General features: G+C 35.9%; 1 protein-coding gene across 2 annotated transcripts in view; it reads right to left on the reverse strand.

Annotated features, from left to right (window-relative positions):
- The window catches only part of LOC150107706 (ubiquitin-like modifier-activating enzyme 6), a 701,981-nt gene that overhangs the window by 23,507 nt on the left and 664,196 nt on the right, over positions 1 to 14,278 (reverse strand). The gene's annotated exons all lie outside the window — the stretch shown is intronic.

Here is a 14,278-nt window from a genome sequence, read left to right on the forward strand (position 1 = left end):
TTAGATAGATTGGAGTTCTGGACTAAGGAGAATGGATGTCAATTTAATGTGACAAAATGTACGGTTATGCATTTCGGAGTGAAAAGATTAGCAGCAGTATACCACATTGGTGGAACTGTACTCCAAGAGATTGATGAGGACAGGGACTTGGGAGTGTTGGTGGATAGGGAGATGAAGTTTAGGGGGCACATTGCGAAAGTAGCTAAATCAGCTCATCAACTCACTTGGTTGTTGAAAAATACCTTGACGAGCAGAGAAAAACAAGTTATTGTACCTCTGTACCGAGCCCTGATAAGACCTCATCTCGACTACTGTGCCCAGATTTGGTCACCTCGGTTCCTTCTTGATGGGGAGGAGGTTGAGAGGATCCAGAGGCGAGTGACTAAGATGATAGCAGGTCTATGGAATGAACCATATGAGAACAGGTTGAAGATTTGTGGGTTGCAGAAACTAGTTGATAGGCGGAAAAGGGGAGATATGATTGAGACATTCAAATTGCTAAAAGGATTCTATAGGATTAATTCAGATGATATTTTTGAGATCAGGACTGGTGGTGGGAGAACTAGGGGACACCCATGGAAGCTGGGCAAGAGCGTGGTTAGCAGGGGTGTTAGAGCTGGGTTCTTTACTTTTAGAGTGGTAAATGAGTGGAATAAGCTGCCAGAGTCTGTTGTGGGTGCTATGACAGTGAGCGAGTTCAAGGCAAGGTATGATAGATACTGTGAGAATGTTGAACAGCTGTGTGAACATGATGTTTAGGGCCTCCCTCGATGAGTCTAAGGACTCCTGGAGTAGCCCGTGGTAATAATAATAATAATTCCTCAGTTTGATCTGAGGTACATCCTGGAGTTTTCTTCTGCAATTCTTCAAAAATTAACCTAGCCTTCTCATAGATCATTGCCTGAGTAACTGGATCTCCCTTCGTCTTTCTCTAATCCAGGTGATAAGCAGCTTTTCCATCCCTTCATTGATCGAAGATCTATTCTTGCCAGAAATCTTCATTGCACCAGCAGACACCCTAGCACCCATAATCTTCTCTCTCTGTTGCCAAAAAATTGCCACAGTTGACCTAGGAACACCATACTCTTGAGCTACATCTGTAATTGTTCTACCTTTCTGCACTTTATCTACAATTTTTTTCTTCTTCTCTATGCTCAACCAAGTGTGCTTCTTTCCTGAATTATTCCTCTGTTCACTTCTCTTTGGATCCATTCTTAAATTTTGCTCAAAAAAATAATTAATAACTACAGATGCACAAAATTTTTACTTTCTGAAAAATGCAGAATTGAAAATGAGCACAAATAACACGAGCAAATATCAACATAGTCCAACAAGAAATGACAAATAACAAATGACATCGCACAATTCCATGCACGTGCATGCACCAGTCCACGAAATTCAACTGTCGAATTGCGAGGCACCATGTATATATATATATATATATATATATATATGTTTATCTTTCTTTTAAATATAATACAATATCATTAGATGACTATAAACGAAATGCAAAATTACCTTTGTTATCATGAGGTTCATTAGCTAGAAAAAACAACAGATCATTACCAGTAGCTATGGACTTCCCATCATCCTTTTTTTCAGGTTAGGCTTAATGGCCTATCACAGCCAAATAACTTATCTTTAAAACCTGATTACAGCTCATCATACGGCAGTAAAATATAAACTGAAGATGCCAAGAAATTAAATTCTTGGTTTAATCCATTATCTAAGGATAAGCAAACAACGTTTATGTGTGAAGTATCTCCACGTGCAAACATTGTGTACTTGCTTACAATGATAATGGAATAAACCAAGAATATAATTTCTTGGCATTTTTAATTTATAGTATAGCCAAGTGAAAAAACTTTCAATACCTATCTGTGTTGTCTTCCATGGCTGTAATTTGTGTATTAAACTGGCCAGTTTGATAAAAAGTTGCTACCCAGACCAGTTTTGACCTTTACTGAGGTGAATAATTTGTTCAAAAACCTGCCACAAGGATTTCATAAATTATTAGTATTCAATATAACTATCACTATTCTAAGAACTCAGTGACCTGAAAAGATTCCCTCAGAATTCCAATATAATAGATATCTTTGATTCTACCGTTGGACAGTACCATACTAAACTTTGCTTCTACTCAGTGGAATGGTCTCATTAGTGGCTAGACCTTTATGTGAGTCCTACTCATGGAAGGTTGTAAATCTGCTGTAGAAATCAAACATGGAATAACCTTTTCAATCACTTCAGACCTCCAATAAGCAGGACAATGAAAATCATCTACTACTTAAAGACACATGGCTTACTGGATGGACTACAGAAGTGGTGCTATCCACTCAGCCAACCAAACAATCCAGCAAAACTTATTCTTCTGGTACCAGCAAACTGAACTTGGGCCTCCTGTATGAAAGCCAGGTATACCAACTAGACTAATGGAGACACCGAGATCTAATACAATGATAGAAGTTATATTTTGATATAGAAGTAGCAAGTTTTTGCAGTAGGTACAATATTCTTGTCAAGTCGAGATACTTGACAAGAAATTATATTCTTATTTTTATCTATTTTTCTTAAACATTAACAAACAGAAGTTTGAAAGTGAAATATTCTGACAACTAGACTGCTTCTGAAGAGAGAGAGCAGTGGGCTTTCGCATCCAACAGCCCTAACACCTCCATAATCAGGGCTCGACAAATTATTCAAAATCCCAATTGCCCAAGGCTCCCTTTTTTTAATGATATTTCTCAATAAGTCAGTAGGAGCTCCTACTGACTTATTGAGAAGTCAGTAATATCAGTCATGCTGAATCTGTGTTTTTTTAGGTTAAGTTAAAAGAGTTCATTTTAAAAAGTTATTTTTAATTACATAAAAAAAATATTATAGTTTGTTTGGTCTTCAGTTATTTGCCAGCTGGAAAAATTTACTCACTACAGGAAAGTGTATCTGTCAAACTCTGCACATAATGCACATTACAGACCCTTCTCAGGTGTTTTGATTATTAACGAGGTGGAAAATTTGTTCAAAAAATACCACAAGAGTTCAAAAATAAATTACAGTGGACAATAAATTATATTCTGTTTAATCCTTTAACTAAATGTAAGCAAGCAAAGTTTGTGTGTGAAGTATCTCCACGACTAGTCTATTTGTATGTAGAGGCCGATGATTTCACATCAAATGCTTCTGTATCCCATAACGTACAGCATACTCCTATTTGGATGTGTATATTTTTAGGCATTATAGGAAGGGTCACTGATTAGTTACTTCTGCATTAATTTAACCTTGGTATCTTCTTGGGTCTAGTTCCTACTGATGAGTCAATATAAAGGTCAAAACTAGTCTGAGTAGTGACCCTATCCGTAATTCACACAATATATACTTCCAGAAGGAAGTGTTTTGAATTTTGGGATATTAAGGCAACTGATGCAGTCAACAGCCTCTATATACGTGGGCTAGTCACGAAGATACTTCACATGCAAACTTTGTTTGCTTATACTTGGGTAAAAAATTCTTCTTCTTCTCTTTTGAGTGTCATCTTCGATAGGAGGTCAGAGACCTCCTTGGCAAATTTTGAGTGATCATCAGCCACTCTGAGCAGTCCCTCAGAGCTCGTGCCAGTCCACTGTCTGATGTCTGCCAGCCATCAGACAGTGGACTGGCACTGTCTGATGGCTGGATTTTTTTCATCTTCTTGTCTTCTTCTTCCATTTATCTTCCCTTTTAGAATCAACTGAAGTATCTTATATTTTTCATTATGAAGTAGGTGACCAAGATATGCAGTTTTTCTTCTTTATATGGTATCTAAAAGTTCATGTGATTTTCCCCATTTGTTCCAGTACTTCTTGATTGGATGTTTTTGCTGTCCATGAGAACCACATCGCAAATGCTTCAAGTTTTGTTGTTTTTATATTAAAATTTTTTTTTTTTTATTATTGATGTTTTCTTCAAGATTCAAGTTTCTGCACTGTATAGCATCACAAACCATACATAGCATTTAATCATGCGTACTCTAAGCTCTAAATTTAAATTGTAGTTACACAGCATTGATTTCATCAGAAGAAAATTTTTTCTTGCCATTTCAATACTAACTTTTATTTCCATTTCTGTATATATTAAATGAGATATATGATATGATGAGGGATATGAGATATATTAAATTATGTTACTCTTTCTGTTTGTTTTCTATTTAAAGAAACTACTGAATTAAGAATTGGTAAAGGATTAAACAAGAATATAATTTCTTGTAAAGTATAATTTACTGTGTAACCAAGTAAAAAACTTTTTCTGCAATCTCTGATCTGGCCTGGGTAGTGACCTTTCTCATAATTTATAGCAATATATATATATATGTCCAGAAGGAAGTGAGCTTTTTTCTGCCATGTTGTACCATCATTTGAAATTAGTTAGTAATGATGTAAATTTTTCATGTAATACTATCATATCCTGTACATTCCTTGAAGGTATATATCATAAAAAATTTTTTTTATGACATATCTTCAAGATTCAAGTTTCTGCACTGTATAGCAGCACAGACCATACATAGCTGTCCTACTTTGGCCAAACAGGCAGGACAGCAAATATCAGAATTTCAGAACACAAGGACTACATCCGGTTTCACCAATACAGCCACTCCGGTCTTGCTGACCATGCGCTGGATAACTGCCATAGAATATGGTGGAAGAAGGCCACGATAATACACCGTAGTAAATACAAACATGAAAGGCTTTTCATGGAATCAGCTTCAGCCCTAAGAAACAATCCAAACCTCAACAAATTTGGGTGCATGAGACTGCCTCAAATTTGGGAAACCTATATCAGAAGACCTTCAGCCCAATCGCCCAAGAATACCAACACTGCCTGCTAGGGGGGGGCACCATCAGGACTTTAGGAGAAATAATAGCTTCCTGCTCCTTCCTCACTTACAGTTTGTTGTGCCTGTGTGCACATGTCATGTTCTTAAGTTTCTTGAAAATGGCAGCGTGATGTTGCCGAAATATTGAAGTATATTAAAATTTATTTTAATGTATATCCTAGTTTACATTGTAATTTCCTTAAATTATTTAGTAAAAAATGCATAACCAACAGCCTTTCCACAAGAATTTTTTTTTACTTGGTTACAGAATAACCAAGTAAAACTATTAGAGCTCTGCAGAAACATGAGTAATTGCATTGCTTTATCATAATTACTCATGGATACTGGGTTTCTCTGGTTCAGCAATAGGTAGGAACAGTGGTGAGCTATAAGGGGCTCGCGCAAGCCCTTTGTTAAATTTTTATCAAACTTGTGGCCCCTTGTTCTTCTTGTTTAATAATCTTGAAGAACTAGAAAATACCACCTTAGAATGTATACATGCTACTATAATTGCCACTATAAATTCATATGGATTTTCTGATAACTATAAAAAAAATAATTTCATTGCATTTTGTTCTGATTGAGCTAGTGTAATGTTAGGATCAGGTATCGCAATCAAATCGGATCAGTTAGGATCAGGTATTGCAATCAAACTTCTACAAAAATTTCCCAAAGTTGTGATTTGGCACTGCACTCATCGTTTACACTTAGCATTAGACGATTCGATAAAAAACATTAAAGAAATAAATAATTTTGAAATATTTATGGATAAATTATATGCTTTTTATCATCAATCACCAAAAAATCAATGAGAATTAAATACGATTGTAAAAGACCTTGGTATCAAAATTTTAAAGATCGGCCGTGTGTTTGGACCACGATGGACAGCTTGCTGTTTACGAACGGCTCTTGCTTTGTGGAGAAATCATTCAGATTTATGCAAGCATTTTGCATCGAACAATAAATATAAGGGCTTTTTAAACCGACTTCTCAATTTTAAATTTTTAAAAGATCTAGCATTAATGATTGATATCCCACAGGATTATCATATCTGTCAGAAGCTCTACAAAGTCGCAATATAAGTATTATAAGGACTAAGTTAGGCCCTTTTTTTTTTTTTTTTTTTTTTTTTGCTTGACGATGCAAGCCCTTTGTTAAAATTTCCATAGCTCACCACTGGGTAGGATTGTGTCAAACCTTTCTCCTCATCGGTAGGCAGAACCTTCTCCCCCCCACCGATGAGACAATATAGAGGTCAAAACTGGCCTGGGTAGTGCCTCTTCTCATAATTCATAGCAATATATATATGTCCAGAAGAAAGTGAGCTTTTACTGTCATGTTGTACCATCATTTGAAATTAGTAATGATGTAAATTTTTCATGTAATACTATCACACCCTGTACTCTTCTTGAGGGTATATATCAGGAATTTGATGATGATAATGATAGAAGTGAGCTTTGAATTAAGGGATATTAAGGCAAATGATGCAGTCAACAACCTCTGTATACAAGTAGCCTAGTCATGAAGTGCAGTAGGTTAGTCTTTTCTGTAAGCACCCTTTCGATGACCTTTAGAAAGTCTCATCAGTGAAAGCTAGATTCATAGGAGATGCTGAGAGGCTAACTCAATATCAGAATTCATATGTCCATATATAAGTCTCAGAATGGGGTATCACCATATTATTTTTAACATGATTAGAGAGTTGCAGTAAGTTCCTCACTATTCAGAATTAATGTAAGTTGTACAGAGAATGTGAGGGCCAGTGCAGACGACCTTAACACATCAGCACCACGACCCCAGGTTGTTCCAGCAAGCCGTGAGATGATATTATTTCTTGTATTAATTTTGTTGGATAGGTTGGTGATGTGCCTTTTATAGGTTATTCTTCTGTCCAGGTTCACTCCAAGGTATTTCGAGTAAGGCTCATGCTCTACCTTTTTGCCACAGAAAGAGAGATTGCGGTGTCACTTCGCCTCTGCATTGTTCAGGTGAAATGCTGTGGACATGGACACAGTTTTTGTTGGATTGGCTTCAAGTACCACTGCTTAAAATACACCTCCAGGATGCTCAGGTCTGTGTTCAAGGTTGTTTCCAGGTTGGCAAAGGAGGTAGACTGGTGTAGGATCACAAGATCCTACACCAGTATATATATATATATTTGCTTGAGCTGGTATGGGGTAAGTCTGACAAGTAGACGTTAAATAGTAAAACGGATAACACAGAGCCCTGTAAAAGACTGTTGTGGAGGAATCTGGGTCTGCTCCTTTTTCCACCAATATGGACCCGGATCTTTCAAATCATATGGTGATACACCATTTTAATTATATATTATCTTACTTTTAAATAGGACTTCTGCCACTGAGTTACTGTTAAACAGTTCAACCTCTGATGAGACCTCAACAGATGTCAAATCTGGCCTGGATTAGTGACTCTTCCTCATGTCATTATACACATCTGAGAAGAGAGGGAGGAAGTATGCTGTGCACTGTGGGATACTAAGACAAATTCTCATGAAATTGACTGATGAGTAGATACAAGTAACCTGATTGTGAAGAAATTTTATGCGCAAACTTTTGTTAGCTCATGCTTAGGTAAAAATAAGGATAAAAACAATATAATATAATTTATTTACTCCCAGTAATACCAGTGAAAACAACTGTTACAGCTAATTTAATTTGCTGCCCCAATTTGCATATCTTGACTAATAAATGAAGATAAATCTCCCTAGGCATACTTTATTATCAGCAATAATTACAGCAGAAATTACATAAGTGTTTAAAAACATAAATAAATAAAAATAAAAACAGCCTATATTATTTTTGATAAAGACTCTTAGGTCATACTAGTGCCAATAGCAGAGTAATTTTAGTGAAACAATACTATAGTAATTTTATAGTTAAGTTCTATTAAATTATTTATTAAATAAAGCATAGCTCATTCACTCAGTGGCTTTTGATAGGCACTTTAGTACCCATAGCCTTCCAAGTACTTTTGGATTCCTAACCGTAATATGAGGATAAGGCGGTTAAATAAAGCATAGCTAATAGTTCATAAATGATTTTCATCCATTATTTGTAGTGCTTTATTTAGGAGAACGTTCTGTCCCTTGCTTACTCAGATTCGCCAACTTCTGTCCTTCACCACATAGGTGGTATGCTTTAAACATGGGTAGAGAGAGATTACTGATTAATGTATTATTTTGAGTTTTGCACGGCAAATTTAGACAACCAAATTCATCAACACTAAAAATAATAACAACATACAATGTCAGTAATTATGCAGATGATCTTCTTCATACTGTAAATATTATGACTAACTATTTGATGGAAACAAATTCCATTTTATGTCCATCAAATAATTAAAAACATTAACCTGAAATTATTCTTCTGGACGCAACAACTATGCTGAAATATTTGGCAAAAAAAGTTTCATGTTTAGTTTCCTCATACACAGCTACCCTAATCACCACTGCAGGTGAGTATTTACAGAGTGTCAGGACTCTGGTTCTAAAAAACTTTGTTTTGATAAGGAAAATCCAATCAAAAAAAATTATGTAATGTAAGGTAAATACTACAAATATTATAGGAAAATATCTTTGTGTTCTCTACAAGGGAATGTCAACAACAGATCATATTTTTACTCTCTGGCAATTGCTAAAAAACATTATGAATTTGATAAAGAATTACATCTAGTATTTGTGGACTATAAACAAGCATATGAAAGTACATATCGAAATGCATGATGGGATGCAATGAGACATTTTAGAATAGCACAAAGTATATAAATACAATAAGACTTTGTAATCACATCCTTTGAAAGGTGTGTCTCTTCCAGGAACATTCATCAAATTTTTAAATAAAATCTAGCCTCTGCTAAGAAGATGCTCTAACCAACTCTGTTCAAATCGCGCATTGGAAAAAGTCAACAGAGACCTAAATGAACAAAGAAGGATGGAAATAAACAGAAATAATATACTACAGGCTTATGCTGATGACACTGTTATCCTTGGAGATTCTCATGAGGATGTTATACAAACTATGTCTAATTTAATGAAGGCAAGTAAGCCTATGGGTACTGTCATAAACCGGGAAAAGACTAAATATATGAACATTTCAAGGAACCATCAAGACGAATTCAACTTGGTGTTTGATAATTATAATCTTAGAGCAAGTCGATAATTTTAACAATCTAAGGAGTCACATTAATAGCAACCATTATGAGATAGAGCAGAGACAAGTTTTGAGAGAATGTGCTAAGGAACTGACAGTGCCCTTGACCTGGCTTTTCAATGAAAGTCTGGCTACAGGAAAGGTGCCCATGAAATGGAAGGAAGGTAAGATAGTGCCATTGCATAAGGGCAGTAGCAGACTGGAAGTGTCTAATTATAGGCCAGTTTGTGTGTCATCAGTAGTTAGTAAGAGCTTGGAGAAAGTAGTGAGGGACCATATACAGCACTGGGCAGATGAGGGTAATGTTATCAGTGAGAGTAAACATGGATTTGTGAAGTGGCGCTCTTGTTTTAGCAATATGCTAGCCTTTTATGATAAAGTTACAAGAGCATTAGATGAGGGAAAGGAATATACTGCCATTTTCCTAGACTTAGCAAAGGCATTTGACAGGGTGCTACATGATAAGATGATATTCAAGTTGCAGCACATGGGTCTGGATGTCAGATTGGTCAACTGGATTCAGGATTGGCTGTCTGATAGATATCAGAGAGTTGTGTATGATGGAGCAATATCAAAGAGGCAGAAGGTTACAAGTGGGGTTCCACAGGGCTCAGTACTGGGACCTATATTCTTTATCCTTTATATCAATGACATTGTCCGTGGATTGCAAGGGGATATTCGGTTGTTTGTGGATTATGCGAAGCTGGGAAGGGTTATTAGTAATAGTGCAGATGTGGTAGCCCTGCAAGAGGATTTGAATAATCTAGATAGATGGGAAAATGAATGGGGGGGGGTGTCAGTTTATTGCAGCAAAATGTAAGGTCTTCAGGTTGGGGACACATCGATGGGACGCTGCATACTCTATGGGAGGAGTTAAACTGGAGGAAGTAGGAGCGACAAGAGATCTGGGTTTGATGATTGATAGAAACCTGAAATTTAGGGGACGTAGTGAAGGTAACGCAGAGGATTGCTGCAATAATGAGAAGGACATTGACCTGCAGAGATAAAATGGTTATCATTCCATTGTATAAGACTCTGATCAGACCACACTTAGACTATTGTTCTCAGATCTGGTCCCCAGGATTTGAAGGGGATAAATTAACTGTGGAAAGGATACAAAGGCGGATAACAAAGATGGTGTCAGGACTGTACAATGTTAGTTATGAGAATCAGCTGAGGGAGTGTGGACTGCAGAGTTTGGTGGACAGAAGGAGGAATGATATGATTGAGACTTTTAAACTGTTGAGAGGTGGTTACAGGGTTGACACTAAGGAGTTTTTTCGCTTGGTTGAATAGCGGGAAGGAGTCATGACAAGTTGCCATCCCTGGAAGTTACGAAAGGAAACTGTGGGAAAGAGAGTGAGGAGTGGTTTCTTTGCATGGAGGGTGGTTGAACCATGGAAGGCATTGCCTGATGAAGTGGTGAGAGCAAGAACGGTCAATGCATTTAAGGATTGGTATGACAGACTTGTGTTTCTTAGAAAGGACCTCCCAGGATGAGTCTTTTGACTCCATGGAGTCCTGAATAATAATAATAATTGAGAAGGTGAGTTGTGGATATTTCACAATGTCTGAAGTCTAGAATATTATCAAGAAAACCAAAGAAAAACTCTATTTAAGCTATTTATGCCAATATTAACCCATGGTTGTGAAAAATGGTCAATAACAAAAGAAGATAGTAGAAAACTTATGACATTTGAAAAAAAAGTACTGAGAAAAATTTTTGGACCATCTTACAGTCAAAATATTGGACTATATGAATGAAGACATAATGAGGAACTATGAAACCTGTTTCAAAGACCCAACATCCTGTCGTTTATAAAAAGCAAGAGAAGTGAGTGGCTTGGTCATGTCTGAAGAGCATATGACCAATTAACCAGATAAGGCACTTACAGTAGTGGCCAAAATTGTGGAAACCTCTTGGAAAAAGTGTATTTTTGAGGTTTGATGGCTCATAACACCACTTTTTTTTTTGTGTAATACCATAAAATTATATATCAATGGAAAGATAATTTAATCAAGAATGTAATGCAACAAAGTCTTTTCAATTATCTGTATTCTGTGAAAAGTTATAGCAAAATAACCAGAAAAAAGAAGCACAACTTGCTTAGGTTGATATGTAGTAGCTTTCCTTCATTTGAATGTAGCCAATGAGCATAAGTGTTTAGAGAGCCAATCAGGTGTCATCTTGTTTTGGCAATGAACCAATAAGGTCAGAGTAGGATTCAGCTATTGATGTCATGTATTGGAACTGAGAGGAGGACATTTGTCAGTGTGTTATGTGATTGCTATCAAGTCGGTGTGTTTTTTTGTGTTCTTTCATTTAGTGAGCTTGTAAAACGTAATAAAATTAAAGAAATGGTGCAAAGAGTTGACTGGTCATCCAAAAAGCGATGTAAAATAGTACTATTAAGTGAACAAGGCTACAGTTATGAAGAAATTAGAAGAAAAATTGGTGGAAACTTAACCAAAGGTGGTATTTCTAAATTTTTGAAGAGGTATAAGGAGACTCAGTCACTACAAAACAAGATAAAGGCAGGAAAAGGTGCACACCAGCAAGTGATGATAGAAGAATTGAGAGACTGCGTCTACGTGACAGAAGAAAATCATCTGGGTGTATACAAGATGAAATGGCACAATACAATGTGAAGTTGAGTGCAAGGACTGTTCGGCGCAGACTGCAAGAATTTGGTCTAAATGCTAGAATTCCACAAAAAAAGCAATTTTTATCTCTCAAACAAAGGTTGAAAAGATTAAACTGGGCTAAAACCCATGTTAACTGGACAGCTGAACAGTGAGACAGTGTTATTTGGAGTGATGAGACCAAAATCTCCATGTTTGGTAGTGATGGAATAAAATACGTATGGAGAAGAATCGGAGAAGATTTGCATCCTGATTGCATTACACCTACTCGTGAAATACCCACTTAGTGTTATGATCTGGGATTGTATGACATCAAAAGGTGTGGGCAGAATTTGCATGATTAATGGGATTATAAATGCCCCAAAATACATATATGAAATACTCGAGCCCAAACTAAAGCGGAATCCGCACATGATCTTTTCCAAGATAATGAAGCATTTATATTTCAGCAGGATTCAGCTCCATCTCATGTTGCTGTTGTGTGCAAAAAGTGGTTTCAAGATAATCATATTCCACTGATGGAATGGCCTGGGAATAGCCCATACCTTAACCCAATCGAAAATCTATGGAGCCGACTAAAGAAACTCGTTAGTCAGAAGCAACCCACCAATAAAACCATATTAATAGAAGCAATGATTCAATCTTGGTTTCACATTATAACAGCTGCAGAACTAAAAAACTTGGTTGACCCCATGGGAATGGTTTGTTAGGCCGTAATTAATGCTAAAGGTTACCCAACTAAGTATTAACTCACATTGTGAGAATTTTTGTATCTAATTTTTTCTGTGTTTCACTTTTTTTCTTTATAACTGCTATTCTAATAAAAAATCCTTCATAAAAGTTACTGCATTACATTCTTGATTAAATTATCTTTCCATTGATATATAATTTTATGGTATTATTAAAAAAAAAGTGGTGTTATTAGCCATCAAACCTCAGAAATACATTTTTTCCAAAAGGTTTCCACAATTTTGACCACTAGTGTACATATAAAACTGACAAGAAAAGATCAACAGGAACATGATGGATGGATGTGGTAATGAGAGATTTAAGATAGTTGGATGAACACTTCACACTAGATGTAGCTTATGACAGAGACCTAGTGATTGCAGCATTAGACCTAAATGGTCTATTAAATGGAAAGAAGAAGGTAAAGCAATCAAAAGCAGAAAAGCAAAAAATTAAGAGGAAGATTCTGTAAGAGATTGGTCTCTTGAAGAATCTATATAAATAATACAAGAGATGGTAGAGGAAAGAGAAATAGATCTAGACAGATCCCAGGGTTATCACAAATAAACAACTAAAAGAAAATGAAAATTTTAAAGAGTATCATCAAATGTATCTGAAAACCAGGGGTTGAAATAAATATTCAAAGAACAAAACTTTTTGATACTAAGACAATTATTATGGAGTGTAGTGATATTTTTTTTGTAAATATATTTCTATCCTACTGAAACCATTGATATTTAGGTTCTAGGATATCTGTCTTTTAAGATTTACCGTATTTTCCAGTGTATAAGACGCACTTTTTTACCTTAAAAATTCATCTTAAAAATAGGGTGCGTCTTATATAATGAAAGTAAAGATTGTTTCCTCTTTTCAAAGTATGCACCCCTTTTATGTTCCAAGATCTTTATAGGCGGTTAATGGTGCAATCAAATTGATGCGCGACCTTCACATGACTTCTAGCGCGTCATTGGCTAAGAACGGGGAGCCTCTATTCAAGTTTTATAATATCTTATCCGAGTAATCAGTTACCGATGTTTATCAGTATTGAGTTGACGTGTTGAGATATTTTATGTTCAGTTTGATATTTCCCCGTAGATTTTAGTGATGGGAAAAAACAGGCGACATTCATATACTTCAAGTTACAAATTGCAGGTTGTAAAATATGCGGAAGAACACGGGAATAGGGAAGCTGAAAGACATTTTGGACCCTCCGCCTACAGAAAAAATGATTAGAACTTGGCGTGGTCAGAAGGAGATTTTGTACAATTTGCGTAAAGAAAAGCGCACGGAACGTGGAAAAATTGCAAAGTGGCCAGAACTAGAGACTGAAGTTTTGAAATGGGTGCAAGAAAATCGGCAAAATGGCATTGCCATTTCAACAAAAATTATTCGTACACATGCAGTCAAAGTAGCCTGTGAGCATAACATTGAAGATTTTAAAGGTGGTGCATCATGGTGTTACTGTTTCATGAAACACAGTGGACTTTGTATGCGTACAAAAACAAAAATCAATCAAAAAATGCCAAAAGAATACGAAGACAAAATTATTTCTATATTATAAGAAATTAATGATGATAGAGAAGAGTCAGATGACAGTGACATGGGTTTTGCAGGTTTCTGAAAGGTCAGTTTACTATTAAAAATTACCTATTATTTTATCCATTTTTTTTTTTAAATCATACTTTAAAGTTTAGGTTTTTTCCAGAAAATTGTATTAAATTTCTTGGGTGAGTCTTATACACTGGAAAATACGGTAATCTGGAGGAGGAAAAAATTTTACTTTCAGAAAATAATGCCTCATCTGAAACACACACACAGACACACTGTGTGTGTGTATATGTCAGAGCAAAAAATTTCACTCTCATAAAATAATGCTCTGTCTGTAAAT

Source organism: Typopeltis vanoorti, chromosome 4 (assembly GCF_054136105.1).
Source record: "Typopeltis vanoorti isolate ZY-2024b chromosome 4, IOZ_Tvanoo_1.0, whole genome shotgun sequence".
Classification (NCBI taxonomy): domain Eukaryota; kingdom Metazoa; phylum Arthropoda; class Arachnida; order Uropygi; family Thelyphonidae; genus Typopeltis; species Typopeltis vanoorti.